This window comes from Ammospiza nelsoni, chromosome 1, assembly GCF_027579445.1.
Source record: "Ammospiza nelsoni isolate bAmmNel1 chromosome 1, bAmmNel1.pri, whole genome shotgun sequence".
Lineage (NCBI taxonomy): Eukaryota > Metazoa > Chordata > Aves > Passeriformes > Passerellidae > Ammospiza > Ammospiza nelsoni.
Window position 1 is genome coordinate 16,898,702 of NC_080633.1, and position 20,180 is coordinate 16,918,881.

The 20,180-nt window shown below is 41.0% G+C and overlaps 1 non-coding gene across 1 annotated transcript; it reads left to right on the plus strand.

The window, feature by feature from the left end:
* The first annotated feature begins 18,169 nt into the window (after positions 1-18,169).
* TRNAN-GUU (transfer RNA asparagine (anticodon GUU)) lies at positions 18,170-18,243 on the plus strand. The gene has a single exon. It is a non-coding gene; the product is annotated as a tRNA-Asn (tRNA).
* The last annotated feature ends 1,937 nt before the right edge of the window (positions 18,244-20,180 follow it).

Below are 20,180 nucleotides of genomic sequence, written 5' to 3' on the forward strand. Positions count from 1 at the left end.
CATTACATTCTATAGCATGAATTAAATAAACATTTCCTCTTTTTTCTGCCTTCTCCTGTCATTCAGTGTAAAAATCTAAACTATGCTATGCCACCAAAACAGCATGAAGAGCTTTAATTAAAGAAGAATTCAATAAAAGCAATCTATTCAGTTTCAGTCAGATCCACTTTTTCTTCACTTACTAAGACGTAATAAAACTACAGCAGTAACCACTGACTTAAACATGAATCTGTCCAGAGAAACTCTTCCTCAAAAGGAAACTTCTAGCAGCAAGAGCCACCCATCCCTAGCCAGTACACAGCTTGTTAACACACTGTGTTACTGCCTTTGCTTCACACATTGTGTGAGAGCACAGGTCCCAGTGAGGCATTAAAGTTTAGACACTGCCTTGTACACACTGGCAAGCCCATCAACAATAACTTTTAAACTGCTTTTGAAATCGGAGTAGGATCCAGCTGCTCTAACATCAGCCTTAATCTCGATAGGTCACACATTAACAGACAGCTCAGCATTGGGATGGTCAGCATAGATGGGCAATGCCCAAAATCCTCGAATCATTTAGATTGGAAAGGACCTCCAGAATCATCAAGTCCAACCTGTCACTGAACACCATGTCAACAAAACCAAAGTGCTGACTGCCACGTCCATATTTCTTGAATACCTCCGAGAATGGTGACTCCAGCACTCCCCTGGGTAGCCATCCCAATGCTTAACCACCTTTTCAGAGAAGAAATTCTTCCTGATGTTTAATGTGAACTTTCCCTGGCACAACATGAGGCCATGTTCTCTTGTCTGGTTGCCTGGGGGAAGAGGCTGACCCCCACTTGGCTACACCCTCCTTTCAGGCACTTGTAGAGAGTGACAGGGTCTTCCCTGAACGTCCTTTTCTTCAGACTAAACAACCCCATCTCCCTCACTGTTCCTCAAATTATTGACTCTCCAGACCCTTCACCAGCTCTGTTTACCTTCTCTGGACATGCTCCAGCACCCCAGTGCCTTTCTGGCAGTGAGGGGCCCAGAACTGGACACAGGACTCAAGCTGAGGCCTCACCAGTGCTGAGCACAGGGAGAGCAATGTCACAGCCTGACTGTCTGGTCCAGGAGAGAAATGCAGCTATTTTTGCAGGGTGGATCTGAGACACTAGCTCTGCACAGAGAGCAGAGGTTCCCCTTTCTTAATAGCTTCTTATATTGCCAGACAGCATGGATAATGTCTTCAGTGTGTTAAGTTGCAAATATTATTTCATATAACATCTTGGTGGACACAATGATGATCTGCCAGAGCATGACTGGGCTAAAACAGTAAAACTGTGATTTTTCTGACCTGATATTTTTACCAGATGACCTCAGTCATCTGATAGGCTGGAACAAGAACAACTAACACGACAGGTTCTGTGAAGAGCTGTCAATAACCTTTGAACCAGACTGTTGGCAGCAATGCTCACTATAAAAGCAATAGCACTGTGAGGTTCCCTTAAGCTGGGTGTAAACAGAACCCTTTTGCATGATGAGACTGAAAAGCCCTGAACAGGAGACCAGCACTGCAGCGCAAGAGGAGTGGAGGTGTGTATTGACCAGGGAGAATGAGGGACTGGCCTGCTGTAACGCCCTGGAGATTCTGCTGTGCTCAGAAGCGCATGGCTGCAATGTACAGCAGGTGTGAAGAGCTACACTAGCAAGAAAGGGTGAGGTAGAATATGCTTTCATTAAAGCCCCTCACTTTGGGCCACTGATATAATTATTTCTTAGGTTTGCTGAAGTTCAGGGTGAAAGAGCCAGTCTTGCTCTGGATAAACTACAGAAGTCACTTAGCTTTTTAATGGACCCATGTAAAGAACTCATGTCCACCACTTCTCTATTGCTATGGACTTCCATCACCAACCATTTAATACCCTGTTTTGGTTGTCTCTATCCCAGTTTTCCATTTCTCACGCTTGAGTGACCTCACTTCACCTGAAAATGGTGACAATATTCAGGCAAATACATCATGAACACTTGCATTAAGTACAATACTTAGTCCCCTGGATGAGGAATTCAGATGGGTGATTTGTGCCACCAACAGGGGGACAAGGCCCTGGGACCATCAATCCCATGTTACAATGGCACCTGATGATAAGAACCACCCAGAGACAAAGAGGCAGTAATAAATCAAAGTTCTGGTCAATGAATCAGTGCTATGGGAGGCCTGACCAAGTATGGCTGAAGGAGCAGGCAGCTCTGTCAAAGTCAGTAAGAGAGACTTGGAAATGTCTTTGGCTGCCAATTTGTTTCATTGTTGCAGATGAGTTTCCTGTGCTTTCTCTGCATCTAAATACATAAACAAATAGATAAATAAGTTGGTCTGTACCAAGGATGTTTCTCACTTCATCACCAGTTTCTTTCTTCTGCAGAAAATAACCTGGTAAAGCACAAGTAAAAAGGAAGATTTCTAAAATGGCACCACCACCTCTGTGCTATCCAAAATGCTCCCCCTGAAGCAGTACAACCACACTGAGTTCTATTCCCCCCAAAATAACCAGCTGTATCTGTTGGGGGATACCAACAAAGCTATTGCTCAGCTTTGATTCTGTTGCAAGGCCAGTTTACTCTAGGCATCCTCAATGCCCTTGGTACAGCTCACCAACAGCATCTGGAGAACAGTCTGACATAGCGAAATTCTACTTTGCTGTCATGTTTTGTGTGGGTGTGACAGCAACTTCTCTTGTGGCCTTCTGCTGCCATAATTTGTGCTGCTTCTCTTGTCCCACATCTGAAACAGGGCCTGAAAACTGTGTCCCTCCAAAGAGAAGCTATTTGCCACCCTGGCTTCGGCACTTCTTGGCCTTTTAGACCTCTGTTATCTTCAAATTATTTTCCACAGATGGAAAATGCACAAACCCATACAATGGTTGTATTGTGCATTGTTACTTCTGTCCCCCTCTCTATCCTAGGGTAAATTTTTCTTCTGGAGGAAAAATTACTTCTGCAAACATCTGGAATAAGGCATTCTTACTGTTTGGACCCACTGCTTTCAGCTGCACAGTAGCACACACCTAATCTATGTGCAGAGGATGACACTTCACCTTTCACCAGACACAGAGCCTCACATACGAAATGGAAAAAGGAGAAGGTCTGGCAAAGTAACAGTTCAGGCACAAACTGCTGCTCAGATCTTCACACACCCCATACCCCTCAGTTCAGAGGAAGACACATGAGACTCCAAGGACAGATTAGGGTCAACTTCGGGAAGTTCCATCCCAAGTTTTCTTTCCAGGGCCTGGACCCAGAATGAATACAGTAGGAAAAGCCTTCCTAATAAGTCAAACTCTTTCTTCTTTCACTAAATAAACCAAACATTTTTCTAACCTATATTGTTTCTGGCTCCGCTCACTGCTCAGCCCCTTATTACAGCTTACTCCAAAATTCCTTACTGGGTGTTTGGCAGAGTGAGTATGATCTATAGCGTGACCTTGCAATTCAGTGCACTGCTGTCATTCTGCATAATGCACTGTAAAGTGTAGCTTTTATTGGAAATGAAGCTGCATAAATAAACACTCTTACATTAATGTGAAGTAAAACATTTTGTATTACTAATGTGCAGATGTATTTTGGGAGAAATTAGTTACTAGATAGCCAAAAAAACCAAGCAGTGATGTGCTTATATTATTTTGATCCTTTAAAAATGTAGCCAGTGTCTAATAATTTTTTTCAGTTTTGTAGTTTTTCATTAGGGGGAAGATTTGTTTGCATACAATGGAAAGCTGAAGGGGATAAACCCTTCCCAGGAGCTCTTTTTATCCACTGTCCTCGGCTCCAATACAATGTCTATAGATGGACAAAAATTTCATGAAGTAAGGAAAAAGTAAAGGGAATCCAGTTTTGCAAACCTGATCAAAGATGAGCTCTGCTTTAGTTATCTAAGTGCAACTTCTTTGTCTCTACCACAGTAGCTTTACTTTTCTTACATATGCTGTCTGACAGCTTGTTGAAAAGCCATCTTGCTAATGTATGCACTCTAACATGGTTTAATTTTGTGCTTTTTCAGCTCATTATTAATTGACCCATCACTATTTGTTCAGAATTCAAGGCTGACTGCCTCTAGTGCACTTAAAAAACATATGGGCAAAATTCATAGGCATCAGCTTTGCATACCATACAGCATGAGAGGTGACAGTACCAATTATGTGTCTGGAAGGAGACGCTCCAGCCGGGCTACAGACAGTTAGCTAATATTATTCCAATGTGTCATTTTGAGAGGGAATAAATCTGTCGTGATCATCAGCTATGTAAAGTGCTGGGATCATTAGGCTAACTCTGGCAGTATCGTGCTGGTTGGGTTGGTTTTTCAGTAACAATGCTCACAGTCATTCAGTCAAATACTTGTGCCAGTACTTTCACCCCAGAAAATGCTGCTCCTCCTTTACGAGCACCTTGGTGCCTTGCTTAACAGGTTGCAGTCTCACATCTGGCACCCGCTGGAGAGCCAGAAACAGGCATTCAACCTGGTCCCTGCAGCAGACCATTCCCAGAAAGGTTGTTTGCTCCAGAAAATATACCCCAAAACAAAAATAAGAGAGAACATAATGAATAACACAGATCCAGGGGATACATCTGCTTTCTCCTGCCTCCATTACTTCAAGGCCATCCCTGCAATATGGGTTTCATTAACGGCTCAGAGACAACACTACAGAATTACAAGTTCAAGATGTTATTGGAAAAGTCACCCCATGACATTTTTTATGGTTTGGGACGGGGGTGGGGAAGAGGACTTTTTAAAAATTATTTTTATTTTTTTTACTTGAAAAATTATTATTAGATGCATTGTAACACGGGCAACAATTGGGCTGGAAATGAAAATATGCATATACACTTAACCAACAGCAAAAACTTTCTGTTCAGCTTTGTCCAAAATAGAAAAATAAGAGGCATAAATATGAGACATAAGCTGGCTTTGAGCAGCTGAGTACAACACTTGAATTTGCTCAGCTGAAAGGCCTTTGGATCAGGGTCAGTTACTTCATCTGTGCTTAGACACAGATTGATAGAGGTCCCTTCCCCTGTTCATAGTTTTCTACTAACTCACATGAACTGTTCCTTCACAGTGTCATCATATTTGAAAATCAGGTAGTATAACAATAAAGCATTATGATATCAGACAGCATGATGCTAGTGAACTATTAAAACACAACCTTTACATAGAGAAATATCTGGATTTCACCTAAATATCTGGGTTTCAACATGGCCAATTACCAAAGATTCAGATATATAAAACAAATGTATGAAATCAGAGTGGAAATAAGACAGTAAAGATCTAAAACTGCCTCTAAGACACTAATTAGCATTTGAGGCTGCTGTAGAGACAGCCCCAGCACTGGCTTTGCAGCCCAAATAAGCTACACCCATTGCAGCTGAGCCTGGCTGTGGTGGCAGCAGGGCACCAGTGCCAGGCTCAGCCCTTTGATCATCCAGCCTCAGCTGTCACTGTGCCCCACCACACACCCTGTGCTCCAGGACACCCAGATCTACACCACTCAAACAAGTGTTTCATTCATGGCTGGCAAAATGGAATAATTTTCCAAAGCCTGAATTTGCAAGTCAAGCAGAACCTTCCCAGAGTGTAGCAGGATACTGTGGCCTCAGCTGGGCACAGCCTGACAAAGCCCAGCTGCTCTCAGCCTCTCTGAGGTTATCCTGCTTCTCTCGCCAAGCAGTGGGGCTGCCTGCACCAAACAGCCCCTAAGGAGCTGTTCATAAAGCAATCCTACTGGATACACTCACTGGAAATGGAGAACAACAAGAAATGTTTCAACTGATGCCTTGCTCTGCTGCAGTCCAGGACAAACTGACAACTCATGTTCCACCTGCTGAGAAAGGAAAGGGCCTGTCCAATGAATGCAGGCTGTCTAGTCTCTTGCATTGCATCTACAAAGCTAAAAAAGCCAATTAAGAGGCTTCTATTCTAGAGTATATTTATGCATAAATATTCTAGACTAGGCAGACTTTCTATATACACTCCATATATGCTCTATGTATACATGCCATTACAGGTTCCCTTGGCCATTTGTGGTGAGCTGTCCTGGTACTACTTGTTAGAGAAAACACTGGATGCTGAAAGTCTGCTTAGGTCTTCTCACGCACTACTGGTGTAAGAATATTAAACTCAACCCTCCAGTCTTACATTATATATTCTATGCCTGATTATTTTTTGTTTTTGTGTGTGTGTGTGCACAGATCCCAAGGCAAATGTGCAAATTAGGATTCTTGTCCCATGCCAGTGTGGGCACATGATTTGTTTACATGGTCATTTAAAAATGCAAGTCTTGTCATTTCAATCTGCCACAGCAATTTAACTCTAATGTGGAACTGGTGCCAGGAGTTTGAAGGGTTATTTTTCCTCTCTGTGGACAAACTGCTATATTGTAGTTACATTCCTACTTAGTGGCATGAAGCCACTTAAAAGAATTAACCTGCTCTATGCAAATGTTAACAATAACAATTTTCTGGTAATACCATTCTACTTAAAATAGAAAATCAACTGCTGCTATTACAGAAATATGCAGGTATCCTGACCCATGGCATGATGGCAGAGAGTACTCCTTTGCTTGCATCTCTGTCACAGAAAAAAGCTTGACATGAACTCTGAAATAACTAGATTTCTTCTGGATATGTTTGCAAATAAAATGAGCATATTGTTAGCTCAATGTAATTGTCTCTCACAGCATATCCCATTCTTTTCCATAGTGTGACAGAGAGCAACACAGGAATCCAGGACTGTGCACCATGGTTCAAAGAACATCAGCAGCAGACTTGGAGACAGGTAGACAGCTTTGAGGCCAAAGCAGGGGCCCAAAGCAAACCAAAGGGTAAGAAAAGTGCTGGCAACTGGATGCCATGTCTGGAAGATGTATAACTTCATCTTGCAGATGCTGAGCTGAGCAGCCAGAGCAGTTGTCTTCAATTATGGTGAGAGCCAAAGGGCGGAGAGAAACAAAGAGGGTAATGAGAACTAGATGCTGTTCTGCCAGTTCCTGAAAGGTTATATGTTTATTCATTTAGTTAGTTACCAAAACACCAAGTGTTTTCAAGAGAAATCTAAACTTTGTATATGTCTGGGTGCAATACAAGTGCACAAAGCAATCTGCGTGCAAGACAGTAGTTAGCTACAGTGGATGGCAATGTTACAGATGTTTATTATTTGTAACACCCTCTTGGTCAAAATCCAGGATTCTGGCATATATATTGGCATTATGAAATCCTCCAAAATTATCATCAAAAGTAACTCAGAGATTTTTGTCTGCAGAACACCAAGAACGTGCTTTGTAGGATATGCTGTCCTTGTCTTAAATGCTTATATTCCTGTTTGAAATGTCACTCATCAGGAGCAAGGACATTTGTCCAGGGAAAGTTTAAGGTCACTAATGGCATGATTTATTGCAGAAACATCATTACTCTGCTCAGGAGACATTGGCAACTCTTCAGGAAATGTTGATTAGATAGTGAAAAGCTTAGCTTTCTTCATGGAACAATACTCTCTAACTGGGTTTTTGTACCGAAACATATTGTATGTGAAGCAAATGACAGGCAGAGAACATTGACTTGGAGAAGAGACTTAATTCATGTCCTCAGCACCTCCTGCTTTCAGCATTGCCTTAAGCCATGCAAAACATCTCTTTGAGACACAGGCACTACAAACAAAAAATCAGGCCATTTTTAGCTCTGTCCCTGTGAGTCTCCACAGATGATGTCATTCACAACTCCCCTTTCTGCACTGCCTCAGGTTTAATTGTCACTTACTCCCAAGGCTGTGCCTCTTCCCACTGTTAGATCTGCAGTCACAGGGCATCATCCCTCCCTTCCTGCTGCCCACCACTGCTTTGGGTCTGGGCACCACCATCCACCACCTTTCCCAGAGAAGCAGTTCCAGAAGGCTGATTGCTGCTGAAGGCATCCCGAGGATCAGACCAAAACCAGGCTCTACCAGCCTGCAGGACTCATCTTACCATGCAAGGGCAAATTTCACTGTTGGCACACTGGCATCTTGTGATTAATGTTTTCCCCTTTACTGTATCAGGTCTGGTTTAACTTGTAGATGTTAATAGTTAACACTGCTTTTGTAGATTTTACTTAATCTAAGCCACCTTGAAAACTCTGGGTGGCATTAAATAACAAAGTACGTGCAATAAAATAAATGGATTGTATATACCAGTAGGATAACATTCTTTAAATGGTTGGAATCTCAAATGAAGCATGAATAAGAAGCAGTCTAACACCTTTGCAGTTAGGCAAATCTGAACCAGCCAGACTATGGGTACTTGGCTTTTCAGATGTACGAAATCAGTAATTTTATTTGTCAGAACCTACAGTAGGTTTGAATGTTTTTCTTATTCCTTGACTAAAATAATAAATCAAAGAAATACATGGTGTCATATGCAAATGGAGACACTACCAGTTCAAAACAGAAGGAATACAGCTTAAGGCCTGGCTCTCTGAAATCTTAACCTTTTAAATGTAAAAAAAAAAAAAAAAAAAAAGAAGAAAAAGGACTGATATGATTAATTTTGCTACAAGTTCCAGCAAAATGTTGACATAATAAATTACAGCAAAGACTGAACCATGATTCTTATATCTGGATATCCACCCAATGCTTCAGGCAGCAGCCCTACAAACTGTGCCTGTATGACTCATTCTTCTGGTGGATTGAGAGTCTTTTGTTAAGCCTTCAAAGCTTCAAAACATACTGTTCTGAAGTCCACAGCCTTTTGAATCAGTGGTTTGTGAAAATAATTCACAACACACAATGGTTGGAGTACTATGGTATATTATACAGTGTACTGCTATATCAGTCATAGCCTCAGTGTCAAGAACACTGTGAGTTTAATACAAACTGTTTGCCAAAGGAGAACATCACCTGGAAAGAAGAGAGGTTACTCAAAGTTTTTCTTCCAGATCAATGAATGCCTTACTTTTGAAGGTTACTTTTACCACCAAGTTGTTCACATGTGCAGGGCTATAAAAATTTCCACCATTGGAGTTCAAGAGATATTTAAAAAGTGACAGGCATAATCCTAGCCAAGGAAGTATTTTATCTTTGTAGGCAGAACTTGTTAAACTAAGTTTCACATTTTTCACGATCAATCTCTGCTCCTGATGGAACATGTAGATGATAAACACATCATGCTGTTCAAAAGATGGCTGTCAAAGACTCTGACTTCTGCAAATACAAATATATCCTCTGATTTAGCAAATAAACACATCATCTTATGTTTTTGTAATTTTTTTAACTCCAACCATGATGAAAACCTTGAACAACCAATTCATAATTTATACCTGTGCCAATGAGCAATTTGATAAAACTAGAACTGTTAACTAGCAGAAATATTTATTTCTCCCCCTAGTTCCATCTTATCCTATTTACAATCTGATAATGTGGTTTAAAATGGTTTATAGATTTATAGGAGTCATATGTGGTCAAACAAAGAACATACCCTTGAAAATATATATTTGAAGTATTGTCTCAAAATAATAAGTAATGTTTATTTACCTAGAATCTGTCTACACATGCAAAGTATCAAGAGTCATTTCAAACTTAAAGATCCATAATAAAATTCTGAACAAGAAAAATAACTGCTATGAACATATGCTTACAACCACTCTATAATTATAAACAAGGCTTTCTTTATGAACCCCTGTTTCTCTTAGTTGCTGCTTTATTTAAATCCACACAGGACCACAGAAAGGGAAACATTTCAGTTCCTGTGTAAAGCACAATCTTTTCCCTCAATGGTAAGAGGAAAATCATGCTGCATAAGAATTCTTTATTATATTTGCCTTTAGAGTTTATTGACTTTACTTCTACTGGTATTCTACCATATAGGAACAACATTTCATTACCAAAACTGAATCCTTGTGGATTTAAAAGCCCATCCATTCAACAACAGTTTTGAATGAGTTGTATTAATTTAAGCAGTATGAGGCTAGCTGGACAGAGAGCACTAGGTCAACTAACTATATTTTAAAGGTTTCTTTCTTAAAAAAGGGGGGGAAATCAAGCCTAAAAACATGGACCATAAATCAGGATTCAGTGACTGAAAGGTGGAGCAAACATCCCTCTGGGAAAATAAATCAAGTTAGTACTTGAATTTGTATCATCTTAGAACATCTTTCAACTTTATTTATTAGGTAGCTGAATGATTTTATCTTATCCATGTGTAGTCATCTAGTTCTGCCTGTGTCAAGCTGTTCCAGACAGCATCTCTCAGAGCAGTAGCCTGTACTCTGTTGGAAAGAGGCTACCATTGATGAATATGGTTTTGATTTTGGAAAAGTGAGCTGTCTGTCTTTATCATGGATTAAGGTATCATTCAAAGGCACACAGCACACACTTGGCTCAGAGTGGGGCAAGGTAGTCTCCATCCCCAGCAGCCCTCCAGCCAGGCTCCCCATCTGGTTCTCATAAGGCTCCCCAGCTACATTTCATCCTCAGAGCTGAAGAGACAATGCGAGATTAAAAGCAGGCCCAGCAGCGATAGGTTTCAGCAGCTGGGGCAGGTATTCTAATTATGTAACACATGTAGTCATTTCTGGTACATAAATTGGCTTCTCACTGGTACATATTTTATTGGTACCAGTTTCTCCAACAACAGGCACACTAAGGTAAATGATATCAACCTGCAACAACCCATCAGGATAAGGAAAATTTCTGTTTGTTTTACCTCTTTGGTCCACTTCTATCTTTTAATTAAATACCAGAAGACTACGAACTACAACCTGGTTAAATCATTGCAGCTCCAAAAATGTCATTTCCCTGGGCAGGAGATGCTACAAGAGGACTCCTCTTTTCTCAACCCCATCTCATCACTCCATTTTCAACACTGCAGCCTCCACTTTGCAACAAAGTTCACCCTGGCACAGACCCTCAAGCTCACACAAAGCTCCCCAGAGCTCAGTGGGATTCAAGGGCTGCAAGCTTCCTAACAGGCAGATCCTATTGCAGCACTGGGGACAATTGTAGCAGAAAAATGTGATTTAGAGTTACCATAGGTACTATTTCAAGAGCAGCATACAAAGCCATGTAGCAAGCATTACACTCGCTCAGTGATATCCTTCTGTGTATTGAGTGAAGTTACTTCCATTGTTTTTGAAATATAAATGATTTGTTTAGGCCCATCTTCAGGAATGCATTTAAGTATAATTTTAAGTATAATAACTTAGAAATAGAATAAAATAAATCATCTAAATACATTGAAATATCTGGCAAGGAGTTATTCTGAAACCTTCTTAGTAAGTTTCTGACATAGTTAAAACAGAGCAGAATGAACATCCTAATGCAAGGAATCACATGGTTTGTCTAGTAAATAAAAGGTAAATAGCCTCTCTCAGTTGAATATTGACACTTTAAAGCCCAACATCTCCAAAATCAAAACAAAGTCAGTTTGCTGGAAGTGGTGAAAGCCAGAGGTAATTGTGTATGCTATATCTCTGCTTTAATGGAACAAGCATCAACTCTTTATGTGTTTCCTGGATAATTGGGTTTATCAAGCAAAACACTGAATTGCTATCAGTTTTTCTGTAACAGAAACCAATACCTAGTGCAAGTGTCACGTCAGGATCTACCACCTGGTCAGAGGAACGAGTATATTTGCAACAATTGTCAGCTCTGGTGTATACCACTGCAGGCCAACTTCTTTTAAACCTATTGATCAGCTCCATGACTCTTTTGGCCACCCAGCCCATGAGCAGACAGTGAACTAGCAAACTGCTTTGATTTACAGCAGATTTGAAAACTCCCCAAAAGTTACCTCTTTCTAGTAGAGAGATTTTAACAGATTTATTGGATTTCTCACTCTTACTTAACTTTTGTGCCAATAAACAGAATACCTTCACGCTTGGTATGAATCTCACATTTCTCCTGAACTGCACTGGAATCTTGCACTTCCACCTGTCTGACATGAAAGGACTATTTCACAGAATTTACTGTTTACTGGCATTTACTCTACTGAGTTCCCTTTTTTTTTCTTATTCCACAGGAGGTTAAGGCTTTAACACAGTTGAAAAAGTTCAGCAGTGTACACACTCTGTGTGCATTGCAGTCCTATATTTAAGAACACATTTAGTTACAATTTATTTCCATGGCCTGCTTTCTTTTTCAGCAGCCTGTGTGAATTCTTTTAGGATGACATTAAATCAATCAGCTACACCCATTGTGTTGGATTCAATATAGAATGGCCCAAAGAACACATAAGCCCAATGCCACCCTGTCTCTTAGGAATTACATGCTTGCTTAAAGTAGATTACGGTGTATTATAATACAAAAACTGTCAGGAGTTATTTGTGGCTAAACACCAAAACAAAGTAACATGTGACAACATCTGATACTCAATCGACTTCAAGATATTTGCTCCAAGGAATTAGTTACTAACCAAAATTATTGCCATTAACTTGTTCTGTAACAAAACTTTGCAGGAAAGAAAAGAAAAGGCACTGCATGTGGCCACAAAAAGCCCCATCCTTAAAGTAACACTCAGCTCCATGCTGGGCCAGCCCTCTCAGCCTCATTCACTCCACCTAAACTGAATAAACCAGGCATTTTACTTTGAACTTGGTCTTCCCCATCCAGGCTCCAGCTCTGCTGATCTGTTCCTGTGCTCAGTGCCACAAGCCAATTCCAAACTGCTCTCACTACTTTTCATTTCACCCATTTTGTTTCCCCAAGCCCTCTGGAGTCATCCTGACCAGAGTCTCTGGATGCTATCACAAGGCAAATAATCTGAGGTGTAAAAGACCCCATTCCAAAAGTGGAAGAAAGAGGACTCTTGAAAAGAATGTGAACTTGTCTAGAATAAATACATTTCAAATATTACTCAAATAACTTGCTTTCATCTCACTTTTTATTTCTTTAAAGTTAATTGGAAAGAAAGAAGGAAAGAAGTCACCAGGACACACATTCCAGGAGTCTCCTTGGTACAAATGAGGCAACACATGCACTGCACACCAGTAACAATGAAATGATCCCTTAAAATGTTGCATTTCTTGCCAAGCATAACTTCTTTGTAGACTTTAAACTTCATTGGCCAAAATTTTTGAGTTCAAAGTCCTTCTTTTCCTAGTTCAACCTGGGGCACAGTTCAGAGAAAGGAAGAAAGGACTAAAGCAATTGCTCTCAGTTGATGTTTTCAGTAGGAAAGCAGGTCCAACAGTTAGGAGAGAGATGCTCCTGGCCTCTAAACACCCAAATTCTCCTTTGGGACTAAAACTATCAGACTCCTGCCATTAGTACTTGGGGCACATCCCTTTCCCAGCACCTCTGTGGAAACCTCTCACACTTGCTGTGCTTGGCCCACTCAGTTCCAGACAAGATCCAGCCCTGGGGCCCTCACCAAGCCAGAGCACAAACTTGAGGACAGGGGAGCAATGTCAGAACTGACTCAGCATGGACCCCATTTGGGCTGTACTGCAACAGTACATCAACACCAGAAATCAGAATCACTGATTCTTAAATTAAAATTAATCCCTTTAATTTAATATTTAACAGAAGGCAAATACCAGAGTCTTGTTCCTTGAGTCTTCAAGTTTACAACTTTGCTACTGTGGCTCCTGCACACTTGATTGATTGGATTCTAATGGGCCACAGGAAACCAAAACAGATGACTAACATTAGCCATAAGTGTAAGCACCAGGAAAAGCAAAAACAGGCTGCTTTTCACTCCTCCCATGTTATCCAGCTACTCAGGATAAACACAAACACTGAGAAGATTATTCACAATTTGTACTTAAATAAAATCTTCTATTAGTGGGTATCACAGCAGTTTATGACTGTTAAGTACTTGGAACTAACAGGATAAGTGTCTGATGCTCCTCTGTAGAGAAAAAATACATGAAAGAACAGAAGACTGTCAAACTGCACAAAAGTATTGCACACACCACTGGGGGTGTCACTGAAAATGTGGAAAACCTTTAGAAGGGAAAGTGAAATGGCTGAAATAGAAAATCCTTTATGTCATAAGACTTTAGAAAACAGATCTTCCCATATGTTTTTCCTTCCACTGTTTTCTGTTGGAGGGGAAATCCCCTCTTTCCACAGTCTCCCTTTTCAAAAGAATATGAGTGTCTTGATTCCACTGAAAAAGTTGTTTCATGAAACTGAACTCCAATTATGTGAGGAGAGAATAATCCCAACAGTTTTTCTACCTCCTCCGTTCACAGAATTCAAGTTGTTTTGGGCAGTTATTAACAAAACAGTCACACAAAGTGAAACACTTATAAAATACCAATATAGGCCAAACAACCCTGTCACTCTCCCCACATCTTGCACACTAAACCCTTACAAATGCAAAAGCATCTGTGCTTGAATTCAGAAAAAAATAAAACTACATTATCTCTGTACCAAACAACAGAAAACAGTTTTCCACACAAAGTAAGGTTCACAACTGATCTACACTGGGACAATTATAAGGGATGTGTACCAAGAAAATAGAATTAAAGCCTTAGACTGAATGTCTATTCTGTAGAGCTTTCAGATCAGTCTCCCAGTCCAGTTGACAAAATAAGCTGCTGCCATCTTATGGAAGAGAAGTTGAAAAGCACTTGATGCAAAATCCATTCTGCTCTTCCTCCTCCCCTGTGCCTCTCCACCTCCCTTGGTCAACTCTGTAATAATTTTTTTTTAAGAATTTCCTTGCCTTGCAAAAGTATGCTTATTGTGATGAGGTATTCTTTGGGGAAGTAACTTTTTCACCTCTGATTTTACAGTAACTTTCACAGCATCCAGGAAGTCAAATGGAGTAGTTTTCCAAGGAAGTGAACAAACCAGCCAGGCTGTTAATCCTGACACTGCCTCAGACAGAGGTTTCTTGTAAGATAAAACAAAAGCCAGCTGGAGCCATTCAGCCACTACAGGATAGAGTCATCAATTTTGCCCAGTTTTCAGGCAGTCATTTTGTGTGTTCCATCTGTGGACTTCTCTACACAGCCAGCTTGAACCAGTTTAACTAAAGGTGTGACTTATAAAATGCTAAAATAAATAAAAATAAGCCCGTTTAAGCCCAAAGCCAGCACAAAGGTTCAGTTTCTCCATCTGTAGGTCACAAAGAGATGCATTTGCAGAACACCAGAGAGATTTGTGCAGAGAGTTTGCTTTTGTTCAGAAAGGAAATTCTTTCCACGAGTTTTCATGTTAAGCTTTATACGAAACCAAGTTTTTAGATAAGGACTTTTTGTGAAAGGAGACTGTTCAGCAAGGCCAAGATACTGCATTTGTATGAACACAGGGCTCATGCAAGTTCAGCTCTCATCATGACCTAGGACACAATATTCAGCTTGAACATCTAAATCATTAGATTCCAAAAATCATAAATATTTTTGAAAGGAGTATGACCAGCATGAGAGGAGCCAAGTGTCCTCCTTGCCCCTCCCAAAGCAGCTAACACTGACACTCTACCAGCAAACCTGAACTTCCCCAGCCCTTCTGGAGCTTGCACCAAGCTGTAAAATTACAATCACGGGTCAAACACTTTATTCATTTTATCTGACCTGAGCTCTTTTTTTCCCTCTTCCTCCTCATGAAAGAGTTTTCAACCACAGAAGATGTTAAAAAATTCCTACTGAGAATGAACAGCTACAATGCAATAACTCTGCATTATTAAGCTGTACTAGCTAAATTTGGGTAGAATGCAACCAGGACTCCTACAACACAATAGCCCTAATCCTCATTTCCCCATATGCACCTAAATGAAGTTTATATAGAGCAACTGTGAATTATTACAGGAAAGCTGCAACTACTGAACTAGGGGAAGTAAGTGGTTGGCATTAAGTGGGAATTCAGGTATGTTAGTGCAGGTTTCTGTGTCCTTGTAAGATCTTACACAAATAATTTGTGCCCAAATACTCAAAGGGAGTTTGCCACCAAACGCTTCTACAGCAATCAGGACCCATCTTGCACTGCCTTTGCAAGCCTCTCTCTGCACACTGCAGAGGACTAATGAATATGGAGAGCTCAGGCTTTGGGGAGGGCCAACTGCAGGTGCCCAAGACAAATATCTTCTCTCTCTTGTATCAGTTTGGCAAGTCTCATTTAGCACCATTTCTCAGTTATGTCTGAAAATATCTTCTAATGTTCACATTGGCCTTTAAATAAAAATCCCAGCACTTTCATGGCTGCTTATTAACTGAGAGACATAAAATTTCAAGAAGGAAAGAGACTGTGGTTTCAAGGGTCCACTTAGTCTCTAATCAGAGCATAAAAAAATTTTTAAACATATTCTATAAAAAACACATTGCCTTTTTTTCTTGTACTTTTTTTACTTTTGTAACAGATTCTTCCAAACACCTTCATTTAAAACAGTCTTTCTACAGAGCCCAATGTTTTCTTTGGCAAATTTGGAGGGCTGTGTTTTGGGATAAAAGTAAATTGCACCATAAGATGAAAACAGATTGGGAGATTTGACAGGACTTGGTAGAAATCCGTTGTGCACAGGCAAAGGGAGAGTTTTTCAATTAGTCATTTAAAAGATAAAATCTCTGGAGAAAAGAGTTATGCTTGGTGGCAAACTCATCTAACCCTTGCAAAGCCTACAGTAGAGGCTGCAAGGGAGGCAGAAGTTACAGAGCATGAGAACACACACAAACTCTCTCACATCTGAAAGTGATTTTATACATGATTAGGTATAATTTTTCATACAATGCACACATGCACTTGAGCAACGGCATAGTCCAGAAAAGGGACATTTATGTCCATCTGACTTGCAAGCAGTTGGCAGGGTGGGGGAGCTAAAAAGGAGCAGATTCTCTCTTCAACACTTAACATGGGCCATCCCAGGTCCATTCAGCCCAGCTACCCTCCAAATCCAGCTCAGGATGAAACCTGGATCCCCACCCTTCTCTCATATAAGGGATCCTGGCAAGTAACCCAGTGTGCAGGGCAGGCAGGAGCCAAGTACCACCACTTCAGCCCCTGAGGGGGGCAGCTGGAGCAGGAAGACCCCAGGGCACACTATGGGACTGACCTGCCCCACAGCTTCAAGGCACATGGTGTAGACTGCCTTACAGCACAGCTTAAAATACCAGAAGAAAAGGAAAAAAAGGAAAAGGGAACAGGAAAAGGGAACAGGGAAAAGGAAGCAGCTTGCTGTCATACCCCCTGCTAAGAAAGACTATCTACTGCTGCTACTGAGAGTGTGTTTTTCTCCACCTTAACAGTTCCTATCTCTCAAAGTTGCTCCAATCCCTTCTTAGTTTACACATCTTCCTATGCTTCTGCAGCTCAGTGACAGCACTTCACCAGCAATGCCTTAAGCAGCACTCCAAAGCACAGCCCTGTAGAGATTAAACTTACTAATTTTCAAAAGCAATTCAACCATTTTCAAGCCAACTTTTTGCTGTATTTCCTTCAGCAAATGGACAACAACAAAAAGGCTGGAGTACTAAAACAGTTTTGTTCTGGCAGAAAACTAGACAAACCAGGTACAGATTCACTAGCTCAACAGAACTCAGGTCCTGTCATGTATCTCAGTTCATATCCTTTTTTTTTTTCCAGCAATACACAAGGGCACACAGAGCAGGAGGTTCCACCTTTTCCTGGCTGAAGACTGACAGTAAAAAATACATATGCCCCACTAGCATTGATAACATCTTGTTTCTTTGAGGTATGAAGCTTAAAAATGCATACTTCTCCATGAAATCTTCCCTGTTCATTAAGATCTGCCCAACAGCTCTCTCACCTCTAATCCCCAGTTCCCAGCTGCACTGAGATTTCTGCAGTCAGTTTGATATCTCACAGTCCATGTTCTGAAGCATATCCATGTTTTGCTTTAATTGCATTAACATGCAATTAACAAGCCACATAGGTTTTCAGACATTAAAGCTAAATTTCCAGAAGCACAAAAAGCAGAAGAAACGGTGCTGTTAACTTGGAACAACTAGCAAATTGCCTGGCATGACACAACCCCAAGACCTCCTCTCCTGAGAGAGGTAAGTATGAGGAACAGCTACTTCAAAAGAATCTCATCCTTCACTCCCCACAGGAGGTAACAGCATTTCCTGTCCCTGCATACTGACACAATAGCACGTCAGGTTTGCTGCAGCAGTGTGCCTGCAGTGCTGCAGTCGTTGTTCAGCACACCCAGCACTGCTCAGCACCAGCAGCACTCACTGGACACAGACAGGAATTCAGCTCCTCTGGGAGTGCAGCACATCAGTCTCTGTGGCGCAATCGGAGAGCGCGTTCGGCTGTTAACTGAAAGGTTGGTGGTTCAAGCCCACCCAGGGACGGAGGGGATCCCTTTTAAGGGTCAAAAAGAACCTCCTGAAGCCCAGTAAGGGGAGGTGCCAAGTCCTGCCCACGGAAGGAATGACCATATACATCAGTATGTGCTGTAGCCACCCCACTGGACAGCAGCTGGACAGAATTGGACCTGTCACAATGGCACTTTGCTGGCTTTGCTTCACTCAGTGTCTGCTAGAACCCCCAGGTCCCTTTCCAGGGAAAGCTCAACATCTCAAAGGATATTCTGAGTTGGAAAGCACCCAAAAGGTTCCTCAAAGTCCAACTCCTGCCCTCCACAGGACCAGCCCCAAGAGTCACACCATGTACCTGAGAGTATTGTCCAAACACTTCTTGAACACTGTCAGGATTGGTGATGTGACCACTACTACCCTGGGGGCGTGTTCCAGTGTCCACCCACACTCTGGGTGAAGAATCTTTTTCTAATATCCAACCTAAACCTCTCCTGACAACTTTGTACAGTCCCTCAGGTTCCCTCCACCTTGCTTCCATAAGCATCCTTACTCTTGCTCTTCTGGATGACACCTGCCCACAGGCTTAGCATGCATGCATGCATGCATCCATCCATCTTCCTCATACCTACTCTGAACTAAAGTAATTATTTCTAAAGCTGAATTTCTAATTTGCAGTATTTATATCTTAAGCTGTCATCTAAAGACATGACAGATGCTCCCTGATATAAAAAGTTTATACATTTATGTATTTTATTAAATTTTTTTAATAAAGTAGTGTTAGATATATTAAATATACTTACTATACCATGCATTATAATAGTTTCTGTTTTGTGTACAAAATGTATTACACATTACTAAAACTGTCCTCACAGTTTGGGGGGCTGCTACTGCTCTACCCTGAACCCCAGTTCACAGCTTCGCTCCTAATCCTAAGTAGCTACATCTGGACCTTCTCATCACTGTTAAAGAACAAGTTTTGTGCTGTCAACAACATCTGGACAGCCGCATTCCTCAGAAAGTCCAGCCTGACAAGCATTAAGAACTGGGAACCAAGCATGCCTGTCAAAAGGTTCCAAGCAGACATTACCAGATGCTAGTAAATCCAGAGCTGATGATACACAGAAAACACTAGACGGGTTTCCTTCCAATCATGATTTGACACTTCTATATTAACACTTCTCTGAGGTTGTTTTAAACTTCTAAAATAAAGAACTAGAGCTCAGAAACTCTAGAAGTTGACTGGGAATTTTGCTATCATTGTACATAAAATGTGCATAGATGCTACAGAAACTGGGAGCATGAGAAAAAGAAATATTTACTCACTGTGACCATTTTCACTCTAACAGATAGGACCAGATGTTACTCAAGCACAAGGATAAGGACAAAACTTCCATTGCATTAAATCAATCACAGAACACATGCATGCAGTAGTTTGAAAACACATCTTCACAGTTCTTTGCCCATATAACATCTCATAAATTTTTAATTAAGGTGCCACAGGTACTCACAAACAAAGGGTGTAGAAACCAAAAAAAAAAAACTTGGAAGTTTTAATGGAGAGCTTCTCTCTTTTCTTCTCCCACTGCTGGACAGCGGCCAGGAAAAACACTTTATATTTTGCCCTTCAAGGCTTAGCTAGGTCTGAAGTGTATGTAGTGATTTGTCTGGCAACATGAAAAAGTCCTGCTCATGCTAATGTTGCTCAATGATGCTTTCATCAATAAGGCATTACTAAGGCATCAGTAAGGCATGCAGAAGGACAGCAAGACACAAACCTACCACAGGGGCTTTGGATTGGATAGATGCAGTACCATGTAGCACCATGAACACAAATAGGCCCACATCAGTTTGGAGCAGAGCTTATGGTAGAGCTTATTGTAGTTTCAGATACACTCGTATTACAACTACAACAGTGGATGTGCACTTAGAGATAACCTGACCTACAAAGGGGGAAAAACTTGCGAAGCATG